This window comes from Solanum tuberosum, unplaced genomic scaffold (genome assembly GCF_000226075.1).
Source record: "Solanum tuberosum cultivar DM 1-3 516 R44 unplaced genomic scaffold, SolTub_3.0 scf00050, whole genome shotgun sequence".
NCBI lineage: Eukaryota > Viridiplantae > Streptophyta > Magnoliopsida > Solanales > Solanaceae > Solanum > Solanum tuberosum.
Window position 1 is genome coordinate 1,300,396 of NW_006238975.1, and position 21,441 is coordinate 1,321,836.

General features: G+C 35.4%; 1 pseudogene; it reads left to right on the forward strand.

Moving 5' to 3' along the window:
• Positions 1–6,871: 6,871 nt before the first annotated feature.
• LOC102606047 (EIN3-binding F-box protein 1-like) lies at positions 6,872–21,161 on the forward strand (annotated as a pseudogene).
• Positions 21,162–21,441: the final 280 nt, after the last annotated feature.

The following is a 21,441-nucleotide window of genomic DNA, read 5'->3' on the forward strand; positions in this document are numbered from 1 at the left end:
TACCAAAAATATTTTTTATTGGCAATAAATATGCACATTAACAAAGAGTGCTAGAGTCTTTACTGATATTAATTAATTGTCATTAGATTCAATATCCCTATAGACTTTAGGGACATTATAGAGAATACTAAATACCTCTGAAAATACATATTTAGCGACAATTAAGCTATTAATTACCGTTAAAGATTATTTTTGCTGTAGTGATAACTCTTTCTTTTGATAAAGATTTTTTGTTTTTTTGATAAATAAGTGATAACTCTTTCTTTTGGCTTCTTTCAATTAAATTTGTGAACTGTAAACTTGGATACAAACCGAAAGACTATCTTTTTGAAAAATATGTTAAGCAACATGCCTTTTTTTCTTGATTGTTAGGAAAGTAAGGTCGTCTTTATTATTATTTGTGGATATTTGTGACTTCAAGTGCTCACAATATTATGCTATGAGATTTTAATATGTAATGTTTCAGAATTTTGGTTTAAAATATCCAATTGTGAACAGTTCAAAACAGATGCCACCTACTGTTTGGTTGATAATTGCATTAATTCTTTTTAACTGCATACTATTACAATAACAATAACTATGGTTCAATTCTAAATAAGTTGGGGTTGGTGATATAAAACCTAAGCAATAGTAATGAATATTTCGAGACAATGAGGAAAAAACTTTATGATACTAACAATTTTAGGGTCATTAACATATATATGGTACGTCATACTATAATAAAAATGATATTGATGGAGGTTCGTAAGAAAGAAGCCGAAGGTCCTCCATTTGAATTTAGTTAATTATGTTCTTGTATAGACCTGATGTTCCACTTTATTTGGGAGTGCTCTCCATTAACATCTGATGTTGTTCTATATAACTTCTTGAAATTTAGAAAATTTCGTTACTTCTGACCAAAGACTTTTTTCTTATACTTAAAATCTATCTATCACTCATAATTTTTGTATAACAAATAACAAAAACTTTAAAAATATGGCACTTTAAGATTTCTGAGGAATGTTTTGCCTTAAGATAAAATGTTCTTGACAGTATAGTGTATGTATCAAAAATACGAATATTACCGAATGATCATACGTAAGCTTAATTAAATAGTTCAATCCCGTGTGAAGCACGGGTAATTTACCTAGTATATGTATATATATATATATATATATATATATATATATGGGGTCTTAACAGGTATATTGTTTTCACCTATATAAATTATAGAAAATATTCTAGTTGACGTGGGGTTTTATTTCATCCAATAAGAGAAGGAATGACACATAATAAATTTTTAAAATGAATAAATAAAAAATTAAAAAAGAGGGTTGTTAGTTTCCAGAGTATAAATGAGCCAAAAAGGTGATTGAAAGAGTATTTTAAACCAAAAAGACGAGTAGAAGGGTTTTTGTAGACCAAAAGATGGATGAAGGTTATACTTTTCCTATAATTTAGGGGTATTTTTTTTTACCATTTTCCGAATAAAATAAGAGACTTTGAAATCAACAATTAAACAGTGCCTTTTTTATGATTTATTTGATATTTGTTCAATGTCTTAATTTATACTCTCTCTATTTTATATTAAGTGAATTTGTGAGACAATGCACACTTATTAAGAACGAAAAACTATGTGTCATAGCAAATAATGATATATATATTTAGTCCACTTAATTATAGTTTAAAATATATATTCTACATGGATATATTTTGATATTAAATAGCAAATAAAACTTTACACATCATTAGAACATTTAGGCATCATTTGTTTGTTCTTACTGAAGGTCAGAATCTTAATCATTCAGATTCAGCCCATTAAATGTGTCTGGTTTTTAGGTCTGATTCTTAATCATTCAGACTCGGCCCATTAAGTCCTTGTGTTTCTTTTTAAAAGAATCCTCTGGATGGATTTGAAAAGATCTAAATGAATCAGATCTGTAGGAGAGTCTTAACAACATTCAAATTTAATTAACACGCTAGAATAAAAAAATCACGTCACCTCTCTCTCATTGCCCAACTTGCTCTCTCTCTCTCCACAAACTTTCTTCCTCTCTTTTCTCAATCAAACAGTAATTTTTCCTCTTGAAAGGGTAAGTTTTCATAATCTTTACAAGCGTTTTCTTATATTAAATTATTTTTGGGCTGTATTGATTTTTGTCAAGAACTCTTGTCGTAATATTTCTTTTGGGTGTATTGATGTATATCAAGAACTCAAGATTTTTCAGTAAAATATTAGTAATCATGATTAAAAATAACAGCTATAGATACATATCTGAGTCTCTTATGAAAATATAATTTGTTTAGGCCAAAGAGATTGAAGACTTCATCTCTACCTTTCCCAAATTTTTGTACAATTTTTTTGAAGGTTGTACTGCAACAAGATTTCATGAGTGGAGTCCAAGTTATAACTATATCTAGTTGGTGACCAAAATGATGGAGCTCCTAATAATTCTTTATCCCAATATTTAGTTTCGATTGAAAGAAAAGTTTTGAGGAAGAAATTTATGGAAAGATGAGTACTGCTTTGGAGTTATTGATTAAAAAATATAGTGCATCTAGCTTCAAAGATTGCAAAGAAACAATTAGATGGACTTGAATGGGAAGAACAATTATATAGTACATTTGTTAGTATATTTTGTGAAGGTGACATCTATAAAAAAGCATGATGACGCTAGAGGTTCACAAGTTAGAGAATTGGTTTAAGGTCATTCAAGAAAACATATGAATTCTTTAATATTTCTAATTAGCTATAATATATGTTAAGCTTTGATGATTTGAAAAATTCTTTACTATTTTTCGACTAGTATCTATCATACTTATTGAACTTTTTGATATTATATTATAGTTATGAAATATATATTTGTTCATGATATATTTTCTTATAAAAAAGATGTTTCTGTTGAATTCTTAAAGAAATCACGTTACAATAATTTTATATCGATATATAATTTTTATTTGCGTATCATATAATTTTTAATAAAATATAAACATTATTTTATTTAATTAAAAAGTAATACTTTTTTGTTGAAATAAAGTTTTTAAAATATTTTATAATACTTAATTTCATATGCACATTCAGATATTGAAAACAAACAATCTTAATCATTTAGTGTTCAGATCTTGAGACCACATCTTAATATTCAGATGTGCATTTAGATCTAGGCATTTAGATCTTAATGCACATCTTAATATTCAGATGTTAATTCAAATTCAGGCGTCTTAATCTTAATGGAAACAAATAAGGCCTATATTCATGCCAATTTTTTGATTTTTCTCTCTCTTTATTTCTAATTATAATTTTGGTCTTTCTCTTTCTTTATCCACAATCAGTGAGTTTTTTTTTCAAATCTCCTCACATATCACATTTTTGTCACGATTTTAGCCTTTAATCATGATTCATCTTCATCATGTAATTTCTAATTGTATTGAAAGTTAAATTTTATTTTAGTGTATCTATTTTGGTCATTTTTAGGGTTTTTGAAAAAATTTGTATTTGTCGATACAACGCGGATAGTTGAAAACTTGAATACTTAAGTGAATTTATATCAATACTAACTTCATATTGTGTTGCACAATACAAATCTAATTTGTTGATATATAAGTAAGGATCTTACCCACTAGTGACACCTTTTAAAGTCGTGTGGGTAATGGACCAGAGCAGACAATATCAAAAGCGGATTGGGCCATTAGAAAATGGTATTAGAGACACTTTTGTATCAGCCTTGTCAATGTGCACCACACTCGACCTTGACGATTGATTCGATATCCAACCACAACTCTTGAATTAGGACATGATTTCTTAATCATGACCCTACCCGAACGCCTGAGCTTGTTGCCAACCTTGAAATTTAACTTGGGACATAACATCTAAAATGTGACCAGACTTTTGAACAATGACCTAGACCCTACCCTGAAACCTAATACAAATCCTAACTTTTAAAGCAAGACCTTAACCCAACACCCGACCCCAAATCTTATTCAAGATCCAAACTCTACTCTTGAATAGAGACGTGACTTCTGAATTGGGACCCCACCCCAACACATGATTTTTTATTTAACCTTGATACTCTAACTAGAGACCTGACATCTGAACTAAGACCAACTTCCAAATTAGGACCCGACCCTGATCCCGATACCTTATGCGAGACCAAACTTCCGAAGGAGGACCGAACTGACATTCCTGACTTTCATCCAAGGACCGACTTCCAAATTGGAACTTGACCCTGACCCCTTAATTGGGACCTGAACTTCAAAAATAGGACCTAACCCCAACACTCATTTTAGGACGTGATATTTGAACTAGGACCCAATTCTTACCACGACACTCGAACATGGACTAAACCCCTGTTAGCATAAATGTGAAAATAAAAACTAGGAAGAACAATAATATTTAACGTTGTTTAGATCAGAATGTTCCAATGACCACCCGAGAACAACTGCCTGTATATTATTAAAGAAATGGGAGAGATGTAACATCTCGCAACTAGAAAGAACTAGAAGGAAGGTTAAAATCTGGAAATAGTTATTTTTGGAAAGTATAAGGAAATCTGGAAAATTTTAAGTAAGTTAAAGTGAATTTTCGGTCAACTTGAAACGATTATAACTCCTAGTTCTAGAAGGGTTATGTGTAGTTCCAGATATGGTTGGAAATCTCTTGGAATTATCTTTTCAACGCCAGCAATTTTGCGCGAATCCAAGTTCGTATGAGTGAGTTATGCCCTTTGGAAGTTGGGTTGTTCAAATATAGAAATGCCCAATCCGGATTTTTGAAAGGTAGTTTGGTCTTTTCCTTACCCAATTAATAAAATACATTTTTACTAAATAGTTGGGGTCAAAACTGGGTTAGTTCAGTTTAACTTTTGAGAAATAGTGTTAGAGCTTTTGGAGAAAGAATGCAAGAGAAACGAGAAGAGGAAAAACAAGATTCACCAAGAACAATCGATTTTGGTAGCGGATTTGCCACGGATTTGACCCTACAAGGTATGTTAGTCTCTCATAGCGTTGGGTTCGTTCACCCATGCTCCAAACAAGTTTAGTTCAGTGAAATTCGTCCTAAATGAGTTTGGAAGTTGATGTTCTTGACATGAATTCTTGAATTTGAATGTTGTTCTTGAATTGAGATGAATTGAGAAGTTTCTAAGTTTGTTACGTCGCATTATAGAGTTGTTTCGAGTTAGGTTCTTAAGTACTTTTGCTGCGTATCTTTATCTAAAAGTAATTTGAGAAAAATAACCGAGTTTGGGTGAATTGGGGAAGTAAAACGTAGAAGAAATTTCGTCGGACGAAATAAGAGGGTGGCCGTGTGTCGCGCGCCTAGTGCCCAGATTTGAAGTTTCAGCTACGCGTCGCGGAGCTGACACGAGGTGTTCTATCTCAAAAGATGTTTTCGAAACCAAAATTTAATTATGCCTCTGCGTCGCGGACCCACCTTCAAATCTTGATATTTGGTCTTTTCTCATGTTTAGCTATCTAAAATCATTCCTAAATAACATGAGATCTTTCCAAACACCAATCATAGTCCTTGAATCCATAATTCAATTCAAGGATCAGTTAAGAGTCAAGTCAAGAGCAGTTAAGATCAAAGTCAAGAGTCAAGTAAGAGAAGTTCATTTCAAGTTTTCATAAGTCTTTTACAAACGTTTTAACTTTGTTTTATGACTTAAGTTTTGAAGTTGAATAAAAAATTAGAGCAAAGTTCATTTTCTTTAAAATGATATATGGGAACTAAGTATTCCCAAGAGTAAATGTTTTCACATTTAAGATGAGAGGAAACTGAGAAATCCAAAATAGTTTTGAACAGCAAAAGGGAACATTGATTCCAAGAGAGCGTTTTAAGCTAAGTTTGAGTAATTATCTCAAACCAGAGAAGGAGTTGTTTTAAAAACATATGAGATAAGTATATTTTGGGAGTAGTATTGAGCACCAATATGGGGACGCGAGTTCATATTAACTTAAGCCCCCATAAACCATGTAGCCATTATGGGCAGAAAAAGGATCATACTTTTTAGATGATTCCTTAGTGCTTTTTAGCATAAACTAGTGGATCCACTTAGTAGATCAGGTTCTATACCGATGGCAATGTATAGGACGGTCCTTGAAAATGTGAGGTAAAATGTTATACCATCACTTAGGCTCATAGTGATGGTTGTCGGTTAGAGAATCTCCCATAGAAGTTATAATAATTTCTAAATGAGTAAAGTTAAGTTTGTTATTGCTTTATCTTTAACGAACTAAGGTTGTTTTCAGTTGTTTTATAAGCTTTATATATATATGTATCACATGTGTTTTGCTGCTTTATATTGAGTTGAGTATCCATTAGTTGAGAAGAGCCATGTAGGTGTTTCTTTCATAATCTCTTTCGAGCCTATGTTTGGTAGTATTCCAACTCGCATATTCGGACATTTAATGTACTGATGCCAGTTGGTGTGCATCTTATTATCATGCAAACGCAGGTAACCAGGATCAACATCCAGCGCCTCGTTGATCCAACTTGAGCATTCAGAGTCTGTTGGTGAGCCTCCTTGCATTCCGGAGGCCTCCCTTATTTGCTTTTTAGTCTTTCAAATGTTAGGAAAATATCTCACTTCTTTCACATTCTTTCGAGCGTTACAGTTTGATCTCTAAAAAGTTTCTTCTAATTCGTGCTTGCGGATGTTTTCAGATAATCATGCTTCCACGAAGAGCAATCAGAGGTCATCCAACTAGGAGAAATGTTGAAGAGCAAAAGTTACCCAATGCACTTGAAGTGCAACCTCAAGGCGAAGTCACCAATGCTGAATTTCGTGAGGCTATCCGGATGTTGAGCCAAGCTATGACTAACCAGGTTGGGCAGCAAGTAGGGGCTCGACTAGAAGAGGTTGACACTTCAAGGATTCGTGAGTTCTTGAGGATGAATCCTCCAAGTTTCACTTGTTCCAACACTACTGAGTATCTAGAGAACTTCATTGAGGAACTGAAAAAGGTATTCGACGTGATGCATGTTACTGATACTGAGAGACTTGAGCTAGTTGCATACCAGATGAAGAATGTTGCTAGGACCTGGTTTGATCAGTGGAAAAGGGGGTAGAGCTGAGGATGCACCACCTGCGAGTTGGGACTATTTTGAGGAAGCTTTCTTGGGCGTTTCTTTCCCCGGGAACTGAAAGAGGCCAAGGTACGTGAGTTCCTCACACTTAAGCAGGATTCTCTAAATGTTCATGAATATGGGTTGAAGTTCACCCAACTATCCCGTTATGCTCCGGAGATGGTTAAGGACATGAGAAGTAGAATGAGCTTGTTCGTTGCTGGGTTGGGCCGTCTATCAAGAAAAGAGGGCCAGGCAACAATGCTTATTGGGGACATGGACATTTTGAGGTTGATGGTCTATGTGCAGTAGGTAGAGGAACAAAAGCTTAGATGTGGTAGAAACCACTCAGGTAAGTGTCTTGATGGCCAGACAGGTTGTTTCAAGTGTGGGCAAGAGGAACACTTCATGAAAGAGTGTCCTAACAATACGCAAGGTAGTGGAAATCTAGGCAATAGAGTCCAGTATTCATCAGTTGCTCAACCAGACAGGGTTGCACCTAGAGGAGCTACTTTCGGTACTGGTGGAGGAGCAAACCGCCTCTATGCAAGCACTAGTCACCAAGAGCAAGAGAACTATCCAGTTGTTGTCACTGGTATGATCAAAGTTTTTACTTTTGATGTTTATGCTTTGTTAGACCCAGGAGCAAGTTTATCTTTTGTAACCCCTTATGTTGCAAATAAGTTTGAAGTTATTCCTGAGAAACTTTGTGAACCCTTCTGTGTTTCTACACCTGTTGGGAAGTTTATTCTAGTTGAGCCAGTCTATCGTGATTGTTTCATTTCCATCAATCACAAAGACACCATGGCTGATTTAGTTGAGCTAGACATGATGGATTTCGATGTCATTCTAGGTATGGACTGGCTTCATGCCTGTTATGCATCACTAAATTATAGAACTCGAGTTGTCAAGTTTCAGATTCCTAATAAGCCAGTCATAGAGTGGAGTAGTAGCTTAGCAGTGCCTAAGTTTCATTTCGTACCTTAAGGCGTGAAACTTAGTTTCGAAGGGTTGTATCTATCACTTAGTCTGAGTTAATGACTCAAGTGTTGAGGTACCTCTCATTCAGTCAGTCCCTATAGTAAAAGAGTTTCCAAAAGTCTTTCCTGAGGACCTACCCGGAGTCCCTCCTGAGAGCGAAATAGACTTCGGTAAAGACATCATTCCAGATACTCGTCATATCTCTACTCCGCCATACAGAATGGCACCAACAGAGTTGAAAGAGTTGAAAGAGAAGTTAAAGGATCTATTAGATAAGGGCTTCATTCGATCATGTATCTCACCTTGGGGCGCTCCGGTCTTGTTTGTGAGGAAGAAAGTGGTTCCCTTAGGATGTGTATAGATTATCCTCAGTTGAACAATGTTACCATAAAAATTAAGTATCCTCTTTCGAGAATTGATAATCTTTTCGATCAGCTTCAAGGTGCTTCCTGTTTCTCAAAAATTGACCTCAGATCAGGCTATCATCAATTAAGACTAAGGAAATATGATATTCCAAAGACAGCTTTCAGAACCAGATATGGTTATTATGAGTTTTTTGTCATGTCCTTTGGTTTTACCAATGCACCAGCAGCGTTCATGGATCTTATGAATAGAGTCTTCAAACCTTATTTAGATATGTTTATTATCGTCTTCATTGATGACATACTAATCTATTCAAGGAATGAAGAAGATCATGCTAGCCATCTCAAAATAGTTCTCCAGACTTTGAAAGATAAGGAGTTGTATGCCAAGTTCTCTAAGTGTGAGTTTTGGCTTGAGTCTGTGGCATTGTTAGGCCATATTATGTCTGGAGAGGGGATTAAAGTCGATACTCAGAAAATTGAGGCAGTGCAGAATTGGCATAGACCCACATCTCCAACTGATATTAGGAGTTTCTTGGGTTTAGCTGGCTATTATAAAAGGTTTGTAGAGGGGTTCTCATCTATTTCATCTCCTTTGACCAAGTTTACTCAGAAGACAGTGAAATTTAAATAGTCTGAAGCTTGTAAGAAAAGCTTTCAGGAATTGAAAGAAAGGTTGACTACTGCCCCAGTTTTGACCTTAACAGAAGGTACTCAAGGTTTTGTAGTGTATTGTGATGCATCTAGAGTTGGTTTGGGGTGTGTCTTAAGGGAGAATGGCAAAGTTATAGCTTATGCCTCCAGATAGTTGAATGTTCATGAGAAGAATTATCCAATCCATGATCTAGAGTTGGCTGTTGTAGTTTTCGCTTTGAAGATATGGCGCCATTATTTGTATGGTGTTCATGAGGATGTGTTCACCGATCACAGGAGCCTTTCAATATGTGTTCACTCAGAAAGAGCTTAATCTCAGACAGAGAAGGTGGTTAGAGTTACTCAAGGACTATGACATGAGTATTATTTACCACCAAGGTAAGGCTAATGTTGTTGCTGATTCCCTAAGGTTGTCTATGGGTAGCACCGCCAATGTTGAAGAAGGATGGAAAGAGTTAGCAAAAGATGTGCACAAACTGGCACGCCTGAGAGTCAGACTTATGGATTCCACAGAAAGAGTCATAGTGGTGACGAATGGGGCTTAGTCATCATTAGTGTCAGAAGTAAAAGGTAAGCAAGACCAAGATCCTATTTTTCTTGAATTGAAGGCAAATGTTCATAAGGAAAAAGTATTAGCTTTTGAACAAGGGGGAGATTGTGTATTGAGATGTCAATGTAGGTTGTGTGTACCAATGGTGGATGGACTCCAAGAGAAGATCATGGAGGAAGCTCATAGCTCCAGATATTTCATTCATCCGGGTTCCACAAAGATGTATCTTGATTTGAAAGAAGTGTGTTGGTGGAATAATATGAAGAAGAGCATTGCAGAATTTGTTGCCAAGTGTCCAAATTGCTAACAAGTTAAAGTAGAGCACCAGAGGCCCGGTGGTTTGGCGCAGAAAATAGAACTTCCGGAATGGAAGTGGGAGGTGATTAATATGGATTTTCATCACAGGTTTGCCAAGGTCTTGCAGACAACATGATTCTATTTGGGTGATCGTCGACAGAATGACAAAATCAGCCCATTTTCTGCCGGTAAAGACTACCCATTCAGCAGAAGATTATGCCAGGTTATATATTCAGGTAGGTGGTAAGACTTCATGGAGTCCCAGTCTCCATTATTTCAGATAGAGGTGCACAATTTACTGCACAATTTTGGAAATCTTTTCAGAAAGGTTTGGGTTAAAAGGTGAACTTAAGTACTGCCTTTCATCCTCAGACTGACGAACAAGCAGAGCGCACTATTCAGACATTAGAAGATATGTTGAGGGCTTGTGTGATTGATTTCAAAGGGAATTGGGATGATCACCTACCTCTCATTGAGTTTGCTTACAACAACAGTTATCACTCGAGCATCCAAATGGCTCCTTATGAAGCTCTTTATGGGAGAAGATGCAGATCTCCTATTGGATGGTTTGAAATTGGTGAAGCAGGGTTGATAGGACCAGATTTAGTTCATCAAGCTATGGAGAAGGTGAAAGTAATTCAAGAGAGATTGAAAACAGCACAGAGTCGTCAGAAATCCTACGCTGATGTTAGGAGAAGGGCGTTAGATTTTGAGGTAGATGATTGGTTATATTAGAAAGTTTCACCCATGAAGAGTGTTATGAGGTTTGGTAAGAAGGGGAAGCTTAGTCCCCGGTATATTGGACCTTATAGAATAGCCAAGAAGATTGGCAATGTAGCTTATAAGTTGGAGCTACCACAGGAAGTAGCAGCGGTTCATCCGGTGTTTCACATCTCCATGTTGAAGAAGTGCTTGGGCGATCCTTAATTGATCATAGAAACTGATAATATTGAGATCAAGGATAGCTTATCTTATGAGGATATTTCAGTTCAGATTCTAGATCGCCAAGTTCGCAAGTTGAGAACAAATGAGGTTGTGTCAGTCAAAGTCCTTTGGAGGAACCAATTTGTTGAAGAAGCTACTTGGGAAGCTGAAGAGGATATGAAGAAGAGATATCTACCTATCTTTGAAATCGGAGAAAATGCAGACCAAGGTACTAATTTTCTTCTTAGTACTACATGTTCTTTGTTTGAAATTGCTTTTGGGATGTTTGAACTTGATGTTACCACCCTTAGCTTTGTAAGAGTAAAATCTCATTCGAGGATGAATGTTTCCAAGGGGGAGATATTGTAACATCTCGCAACTAGAAAGAACTAGAAGGAAGTTTAAAATCTGGAAATAGTTATTTTTGGAAAGTATAAGGAAATCTGGAAAATTTTAAGTAAGTTAAGGTAAGTTTTCGGTCAACTTCAAATGATCATAACTCCTAGCTCAGGATGGTTTAGGTGTAGTTCCAGATATGGTTGGAAAGCTCTTGGAATGATCTTTCCAACACCGATAAATTTACGCGATTCCGAGTTTGTATGAGTGAGTTATGCCCTTTGGAAGTTGGGGTGTCCGAATAAGGAAATGCCTAATCCAGATTTTTGAAGGGTAGTTTGGTCTTTTCCTTACCCAATTAATTATATCCATTTTTAATAAAATAGTTGAGGTCAAAACTAAGTTGGCTCAGTTTACACTTTTGAGAAATAGTGTTAGGGGATTTGGAGAAAGAACGCAAGAGAAAGGAGAAGAGGAAAAGCAAGATTCGCCAAGAACGATCGATTTTGGTTGCGGATTCACCAAGGATTTGACCCTACAAGGTATGTGAGTCTCTCGTAATGTTGGGTTCATTAACCCACGCGCCAAACATGTTTAGTTCAGTGAAATTCGTCCTAAAAGAGTTTGAAAGTTGATGTTCTTAACATGAATTCTTAAATTTGAATGTTGTTCTTGAATTGAGATGAATTGAGATGTTTCTGTGTTTTTAGATAAACCATGTATCCATCATGGGCAGAAAAAGGATCATACTTTTTAGATAATTCGTCAGTTCTTTTTAGCATAGACTAGTTGATCCATTTAGTAGCTCAGGTTCTATACCGATGGCAAGGTATAGGACGGTCCTTGGAAACGTGAGGTAAAACGTTGTACCATCACTTAGGCTCATAGTGATGATTGTCGGTTAGAGAATCTCCCACAGAAGTTATATTACTTTCTAAATGAGTAAAGTTAAGTTTGTTATTGCTTTAACTTTAACGAACTAAGGTTGTTTTCAGTTGTTTTATAATCTTTATATATACATATATATATATATATCACATGTGTTTTACTGCTTTATATTGAGTTGAGTATCCATGAGTTGAGAAAAGCTAGGTAGGTGTTTCTTTCATAATCTCTTTCGAGGCTATGTTTGTTAACATTCCAACTCGCATACTCGTACATTCAATGTATTGATGCCAGTTGGCCTGCATCTTATTATGATGCAAACGCAGGTAACCAGGATCAGCATTCAGTGCCTCGTTGATCCAGCTTGAGCATTCAGAGTCTGCTGGTGAGCCTCCCTGTATTCCGGAGGACTCCTTTGTTTGCTTTCTAGACTTTCAGATGTTAGGATGATCGGGGTCCTGTCCCGACATCCCTCTTTGTTTTAGAGGCTTCATAGACAGTTAGTAGTTTATTAGTCTTTGCATTATTATTCTTATGTTAAAGACTTGAGTTGCCACTTTTGGCCAAGTTGAATGTTTAATCTTTAAAACATTTTCATTATTTAATTATTCATCTAAGTTAAGTTCATTGATCATTATTTATATGAATATTGTCTTCCGCTGAGTTAAGTAAACAAGGCTAAGGGTTCGCTTAGGGCCAGCAATGGTCTTCGAGTGCGAGTCCCTCCTAGGGTATAGCCTCAGGGCGTGACAAGATATCCCTAATACATCTAAGAGAATCAGACTTATTAAGAATGAAAAACTATGTGTCATAGCAAATAACAATATATATATTTAGTCCATGTAATTATAGTTTAAAATATTTATTATACATGGATATATTTTAATATTAAATAGCAAATAAAACTTTACACATCATTAGAACATTTAGGCATCATTTGTTTGTACTTACTGAAGGTCTGACTCTTAATCATTCAGATTCAGTCCATTAAATGTGTCTGGTTTTAGGTCTGAATCTTAATCATTCAAACTCAGTCCATTGAGTCCATGTGTTTCTTTTTAAAAGAATCCTCTGGATGGATTTGAAAAGATCTAAATGAATCAAATATGTAGGAGAGTATTAACAACATTCAAATTTAATTAACACTCTAGAATAAAAAAATTACGTCACCTCTCTCTCATTGCACAACTTGCTCTCTCTCTCTCCACAAACCTTCTTCCTCTCTTTTCTCAATCAAACACTAATTGTTCCTCTTGAACTAGTAAGTTTTCATAATCTTTACAAGTGTTTTCTTATATTAACAATTTTTGGGGTTGTATCTATTTTTGTCAAGAACTCTTGTAGTAATATTTCTTTTGGGTGTATTGATTTTTATCAAGAACTCAATATTTTACAGTAAAACATTAGTAATCATGATTAAAAATAACAGCTATATAGACATGTCTGAGGTCTCTTATGAGAATATAATTTGTTTAGGCCAAAGAGATTAAAGATTTCATCTCTACCCTTTCCAAATTTTTGTACAATTTTTTTGAAGGTTGTACTGCATCAAGAGTTCATGAGTGGAGTCCAAGTTATAACTATATCTAGTTGGTGACCAAAATGATGGAGCTCCTAATAATTCTTTATCCCAATCTTTAGTTTCGATTGAAAGAAAAGTTTTGTGGAAGAAATTTATGGAAAGATGAGTACTGCTTTGGAGTTATTGATTAAAAAAAATAGTGCATCTAGCTATGAAGAATGCAACGAAAAATTAAATGGACTTGAATGGGAAGAACAATTATATAGTACATTTGTAAATATATTTTGTAAAGGAGACATCTATAAAAAAGCATGATGACGCTAGAGGTTCACAAGTTAGAGAATTAGTTTAAGGTCATTCGAGAAAAAATATGAATTCTTTAATATTTCTAATTAGCTATAATATATGTTAAGCTTTGATGATTTGAAAACTTCTTTATTATTTTTCAACTAGTATCTATCATACTTATTGAACTTTTTGATATTATATTATAGTTATGAAATATATATTTGCTCATGATATATTCTCTTATAAAAAAATGTTTCTCTTGAATTCTTAAAGAAATCACGTTATAATAATTTTATATCGATATATAATTTTTATTTGCGTATCATAAAATTTTTTAGTCAAATATAAACATTATTTTTTTAATTAAAAAGTAATACTTTTTTGTTGAAATAAAAAAATTAAAATATTTTATAATGTTTAATTTCATATGCACATTCAGATATTGAAAACAAACAATCTTAATCGTTTAGTGTTCAGATCTTGACACCACATCTTAATATTTAGATGTGCATTCAGATCTAGGCATTTAGATCTTAATACACATCTTAATATTCAGATGTTAATTCAAATTCAGGCGTCTTAATCTTAATGGAAACAAATAAGGCCTACATTCATGCCAATTTTTTGATTTTTCTCTCTTTATTTCTAATTATAATTTTGGTCTTTCTCTCTCTTTATCCACAATCAGTGAGTTTTTTTTTCAAATCTCCTCACATATCACATTTTTGTCACGATTTTAGCCTTTTAATCATGATTCATCTTCATCTTGTATTTTCTAATTGTATTGAAAGTTAAATTTTATTTTAGTGTATCTATTTTGGTCATTTTTAGGGTTTCTGAAGAAATTTGTATTTGTCGAGACAACGCGGATAGTTGAAAACTTGAATACTTAAGTGAATTTATATCAATACTAACTTCATATTGTGTTGCAGAATACAAATCTAATTTGTTGATTTATAAGTAAGGATCTTACCCACTAGTGACACCTTTTAAAGTCGTGCAGGTAATGGACCAGAGCAGACAATATCAAAAGTGGATTGGGCTATTAGAAAATGGTATTAGAGACACTTTTGTATCAGCCTTGTCAATGTGCGCCACACTCGACCTTGACGATTGATTTGATATCCAACCCCAACTCTTGAATTAGGACATGATTTCTTAATCATGACCCTACCCGAACGCCCGAGCTTGTTTCCAACCTTGAAATTTAAGTTGGGACACAACATCTTAAATGTGACCAGACTTTTTAACAATGACCTAGACCCTACCCTGAAACCCAATACAAATCCTAACTTTTAAAGAAAGACCTTAACCCAACACCTGACCCCAAATCTTATTCAAGATCCAAACTCTACTCTTGAATAGAGACCTGACTTCTGAATTGGGACCCCACCCCAACACATGATTTTTGATTTAACCTTGATACTCTAACTAGAGACCTGACATCTGAACTAAGTCCAACTTCCAAATTAGGACCCGACCCTAACCCTGACACCTTATGCGAGACCAAACTTCCGAAGGAGGACCGAACTGACATTCCTGGCTTTCATCCAAGGACCGACTTCCAAATTGGAACTTGACCCTGACCCCTTAATTGGGACCTAAACTTAAAAAATAGGACCTAACCCCAACACTCGTTTTAGGACGTGATATTCGAACTAGGACCCAATTCTTACCTAGACACTCAAACATGGACTAAACCCCTGTTAGCTGAAATGTGTAAATAAAAACTAGGAAGAACAATAATATTTACCGTTGTTTATATCAGAATGATCCTATGTCCACCCGAGAACAACTGCCTGTGTATTATTAAAAAAACGGGATAGATGTAACATCTAGCAACTAGAAAGAAATAGAAGGAAGTTTAAAATCTGGAAATAGTTATTTTTGGAAAGTATAAGGAAATCTGGAAAATTTTAAGTAAGTTTTCGGTCAACTACAAATGATCATAACTCCTAGCTCCCAAAGGGTTAGGTTTAGTTGCAGATACGTTTGGAAATATCTTGGAATGATCTTTCCAACACCAGCAAGTTTGCGCGATTCCGTGTTTGTATGAGTGAGTTATGCCCTTTAGAAGTTGGGTTGATCCAATAAAGAAATGTCCAATCCGGATTTTTGAAGGGTAGTTTGGTCTTTTCCTTACCCAATAATTAAATCTATTTTTAATAAAATAGTTGGGGTCAAAACTGGTTTAGTTCAGTTTACACTTTTGAGAAATAGTGTTAGGGATTTTGGAGATAGAACGCAATAGAAAGGGGAAGAGGAAAAGCAAGATTCACCAAGAACGATCGATTTTGGTTGCGAATTCGCCACAGATTTGACCCTACAAGGTATATGAGTCTCTCATAGCATTGGGTTCATTCACCCATGTGCCAAACAAGTTTAGTTCAGTGAAATTCGTCCTAAAAGAGTTTGAAAGTTGATGTTCTTGACATGAATTCTTGAATTTGAATGTTGTTCTTGAATTGAGATGAATTGAGAAGTTTCTCAGTTTGTTACGTCGCATTTTAGAGTTGTTTCGAGTTAGGTTCTTAAGTACTTTTTCAGTGTATCTTTATCTAAAAGTAATTTGAGAAAAAAAACCAAATTTGGGTCAAATGGGGAAGGAAAACGTAGAAGAAATTTCGTCGGACGCATCAGAGAGTGGCCGCGCGTCGCGCGCCTAGTGCCCAGATTTGAACTTTCAGCTTCGCGTCGCGGAGCTGACACGAGGTGTTTTGCCACAAAAGACGTTTTCAGAACAAAAATTTAATTATGCCTCCGCGTCGCGGACCCACCTTCAAATCTTGATTTTGGTCTTTTCTGATGTTTAGCTATCTAAACTCATTCCTAAATAACATGAGATCTTTCCAAACACCAATCATAATCCTTGAATCCATAATTCAATTCAAGGATCAGGTAATAGTCATGTAAAGAGTAGTTAGGATCAAAGTCAAGAGTCAAGTAAGAGAAGTTCATTTCAAGTTTTCATAAGTCATTTCCAAACGTTTTAACTTTGTTTTAAGACTAAAGTTTTGAAGTTGAATAAGGAGTTAGAGCAAAGTTCATTTTCTTTAAAATGATATATGGGAACTAAGTATTTCCAAGAGTAAATGTTTTCCCATTTAAGATGAGAGGAAACTGAGATTTCCAAAAGAGTTTTGAACAACAAAAGGGAACATTGATTCCAAGAGAGCATTTTAAGCTAAGTTTGAGCAATTATCTCAAACCAGAGAAGAAGTTGTTTTAAAAACATATGAGCTAAGTATATTTTGGGAGTAGTATTGAGCACCGATATGGGGACGCGAGTTCATATTAACTCAAGCCCCCATAAACCATGTAACCATCATGGGCATAAAAAGGATCATACTTTTTAGATGATTCCTTAGTGCTTTTTAGCATAGACTAGTAGATGCACTTAGTAGCTCAGGTTCTATACCGATGGCAAGGTATAGGACGGTCCTTGGCAGCGTGAGGTAAAACGTTGTACCATCACTTGGGCTCATAGTGATGATTGTCGGTTAGAGAATCTCCCACAAAAGTTATATTACTTTCTAAATGAGTAAAGTTAAGTTTGTTAATGCTTTATCTTTAACGAACTAAGGTTGTTTTCAGTTGTTTTATAAGCTTTATATATATATATCGCAAGTGATTTACTGCTTTATATAGAGTTGAGTATCCATGAGTTGAGAAGAGCCAGGTAGGTGTTTCTTTCATAATCTTTTTCGAGCCTATGTTTGTTAGCAATCCAACTCGCATACTCGTACATTCAATGTATTGATGCCAGTTGGCCTGCATCTTATTATGATGCAGACGCAGGTAACCAGGATCAGCATCCAGTGCCTCGTTGATCCAGCTTGAGCATTTAGAGTATGTTGGTGAGCCTTCTTGCATTTCGGAGGACTCCTTTATTTGCTTTCTAGACTTTCAGATTTTAGGATGATCGAGGATCATGTCCCGACATCCCTCTTTGTTTTAGAGGATTCATAGACAGTTAGTAGTTCAGTAGTCTTTGCATTATCATTCTTATGTTAAAGACTTGAGTTGCCACTTTTGGCCAAGTTAAATGATTAATCTTTAAAACATTTTCATTATTTTATTATTCATCTAAGTTAAGTTCATTGATCATTATAGATATGAATATTGTCTTCCGCTAAGTTAAGTAAGCCTAGCCAAGGGTTCGCTTGGGGTCAACAATTGTCTTCTAGTGCGAGTCCCGCCCAGGGTGTAGCCTCGGGGAGTTACAAGAGATCCGTAATACATCTAAGAGAATCACTCTACTGATTCTCTACTCTTGTAATGTATTTTACTATGAGTTTAGGATGACTTCAACAACGAAGAATCACCATTCATTTAGCTTGCTTTCAAAGTTTAATTCCTAGCCAAGTAAATTGGCACATGGATTTTTCTTCAATTGCGCTTGACCCTACTAGAACCAAACCCATTTTCTCAGTCTCCACCTTGGTTTGTGGTTTGAGCATGTGTATGAACCCGACAACCAACTTGTGACCTGACCTCGACTCTCTACCCAAAACCAAATTCTAACACCCGACTCACATCACTACCCCAACACCCAACCTAGAATTTTACCTTGAATGCCTACCTAGGATTTGACACCCAAATAGAGGATCAACCCAGAGCAAATTTTAGACTCGAGAGCTGGGTCTTAAATGAAGGTCGTGAGTTGGGTCCCAAATTGAGAATCATGAGTCAGATACCAAACTAGTATCGAGAATTGGTAACTGGGATTCGATTTTGAGGTGTTGGGTTAGGGTTGCAACCATCTACAAGCAGAGAAAATCATTAGATCATCATTTTTGAAAGAATTGTAGAAAATCCTTAAAGTTCTTAAAATTTAACAAATATGTGAGTACTTACAAATTCATAAAACTTCGAATAGAAATGACAAGAAAATTATATGAAGACTACAAAAATTGGATATCCTTCCTTATATATAGTAGTAATTAAAAAATGATTATTTTCCAAATTTGCATTTCTAATCCACCTCATGACTGTTAATAAATCACACTTCATTATATATAAAAATTATTATTTTTAATGAGCATCAAATAATATAAATTAGAAACTAATGGAGTGAATTAAAAACATTTTGTAAATTTTTCTCTGGCTACAGAGTAGAATATACCTCTTAGAAAAATTGTTTCTAACCCGAAAAACAATTTCGATTATTGATTCAGGACCCAACCCCAACTCCGAACCTGAACACAATACTATGATCAATTTGGTATCCAACCCTGACACTTGACCAAGGACTTGACCCTGACTCTTGTTTAGGGACCCGATATTGAATTAAGACCCGATTTTGACCCCAACACACAAAATGGGATACAACCCCAACACCCAACCTAGTATCCGACCTAGGCACCCTAACACATGACCCAATACCCAAACTGTAACCCCACATCTTAATTACAGATTCTCGATACTAATTTGAAAAATTGGTTACTAGAGTCACTTCTTGTAGATGGTTGCAACCCTAACCAAAGTTGAGGTGTTAGTTGAAAATGAGGTTTGGAAAATGTTTTTCGTATTATTTTTGGAGTTAAGTAATTTTCCTTAATTTTGAGAAAATATGATTATTTGGAAAATATTTTCCAAAACATTGAAGTCAACCAAACATGAAAAATATGGAAATCGCACTAAACGCAAAGCTTGTGTCTTTATCTTTTTTTTTCTCCCTCTTTCAGGTGATAGTTTATATATGATGGTGATAAGAAAACAGATGGATATATCATGTATATAAGTTTCTATTCCAATCTTTGTCTGATGTATTTATTGTTTTGGTTTTCAGAAAATGGTGCTTTTTTCCGAGCTTCATATCCAAGTTCAAGACAATCATCTTTGCTTTTATCACGTGGTCAAAATTGGAATGTAAATTTTCCTTCTAGGGAGAGGATTTGTTCCACTACTGCTTCTCAAACTTTTGAGAAGAGGAATCATCCTTCCATTGAAATTCTTCCTGATGAATGCCTCTTTGAGGTATTCAAACGTCTTCCCAATGGCCAAGAGAGAAGTGTATGTGCTTGTGTTTCCAAGCGATGGTTTATGATTTTAAGCAATATTCGCAAGGATGAGATTGTAGAATCTAATGGTATAGAAGGTGAGGGATATCTTGTCAGGTCCCTTTTTGGCAGGGAAGCCATAGATGTCAGGCTTGCTGCTATTGCCATTGGAACTGCAAATCATGGAGGCTTAGCAAATTTATCCATTTAGGGAAACAATCCTTGTCATGGTGTGGCTGATGCTAGTCTCGCAGATAATGCTCGAGGTTGCCCTACTCTTCGAGATCTTTCCTTGTGGAATGTGTCTTTTGTTGGTGATAAAGGCTTATCTGAAATAGCTCATGGGTGCCATCTATTAGAGAAGCTTGATCTTTTCCAATGCCAAATAATTACTGACAAGTCTTTGTTTGACATTGCGAAGAACTGTCCCAATATGACCTCTTTAACAATAGATTCTTGTTCAAACATTGGGAATGAGTCGCTCAAAGCTGTGGGACAATACTGTCTGAACCTGAAGATTGTGGTATTAAAAAATTATCCAGTCATTGGGGATCATGGATTAGCAGTTCTATTTTATTTAGCTAGAAAAGTTTTAACAGAAGTAAGGCTCCAGGGCCTATGCATCAGGGATCTGTCTCTAGGTATACTTTTTAACTATTGTAGAAAACTAGAGACTCTTTCCTTGGTGAGCTGCATTCCTATGGAAGACTATCCATTAACTTTGGTGGATTCTTGTTGTAACTCACTAGTATCTTTGGCTATTCTCAAGTGTCCTGGAGTAGGCAATACTACAATTGATGTAGTAGGTGGACTGTGTCGGAAATTGACTGATATAGATCTGAGTGGTCTTCTTAGAATTACTGACGAGGTGCTCACCCCTCTTGTTCAAAATTGTTCAGCTAATTTGGTGGAGGTGAATTTAAGCGGGTGTGTCAATATTACAGACATATCAGTTTCAATCATAGTTAAGCTAAGCTGGGGATCTCCGAAGTCTCTACTCATAGATGGTTGCAGACATGTTACTGATGCTACATTAGTAGAAATTTTGAAGTCTTGTTGGATGCTTAATGTATTCGATGTTTCCAAAAGTGGAATCACCGATTTAGGGATTAAAACTTTGGCCAATGCTATACAACTTCATTTACGGATCCTCTCACTATCTGGTTGCCCTTTTGTGTGGGACAATAACTTACCTTTCTTTCTCGATTTGGTTCAGAACCTTCAAGGCTTGAACATACAACACTGTCCCAGAATAAGCTCTAGAACTGTTGATGCACTTGTAGAGAGAAATCCAAGTTGTGATATCCTTTCCTAAGCAGGTTCTCTGGATGGGAGGGACTCTTGTATTTGGGTTTTATCTAGACTCTTCAGCTTCTGGTATAGGGAAATAGATAGTTTTCAACATTTACATTGCTTTTCAAGCATACATGTGTTAATTTGCATTTACTAAATTAGTGGAAGAGTTAATGGGTATCATTGTTTCTCATTATTGTGGAGTATAGATAAAATTCTAAGTTGGCTTCTCTACTTTGACATTCATCATATTCATTTTGTCTTTCCCAGATAAGAACACAAGTGACATCCTCATACCATGC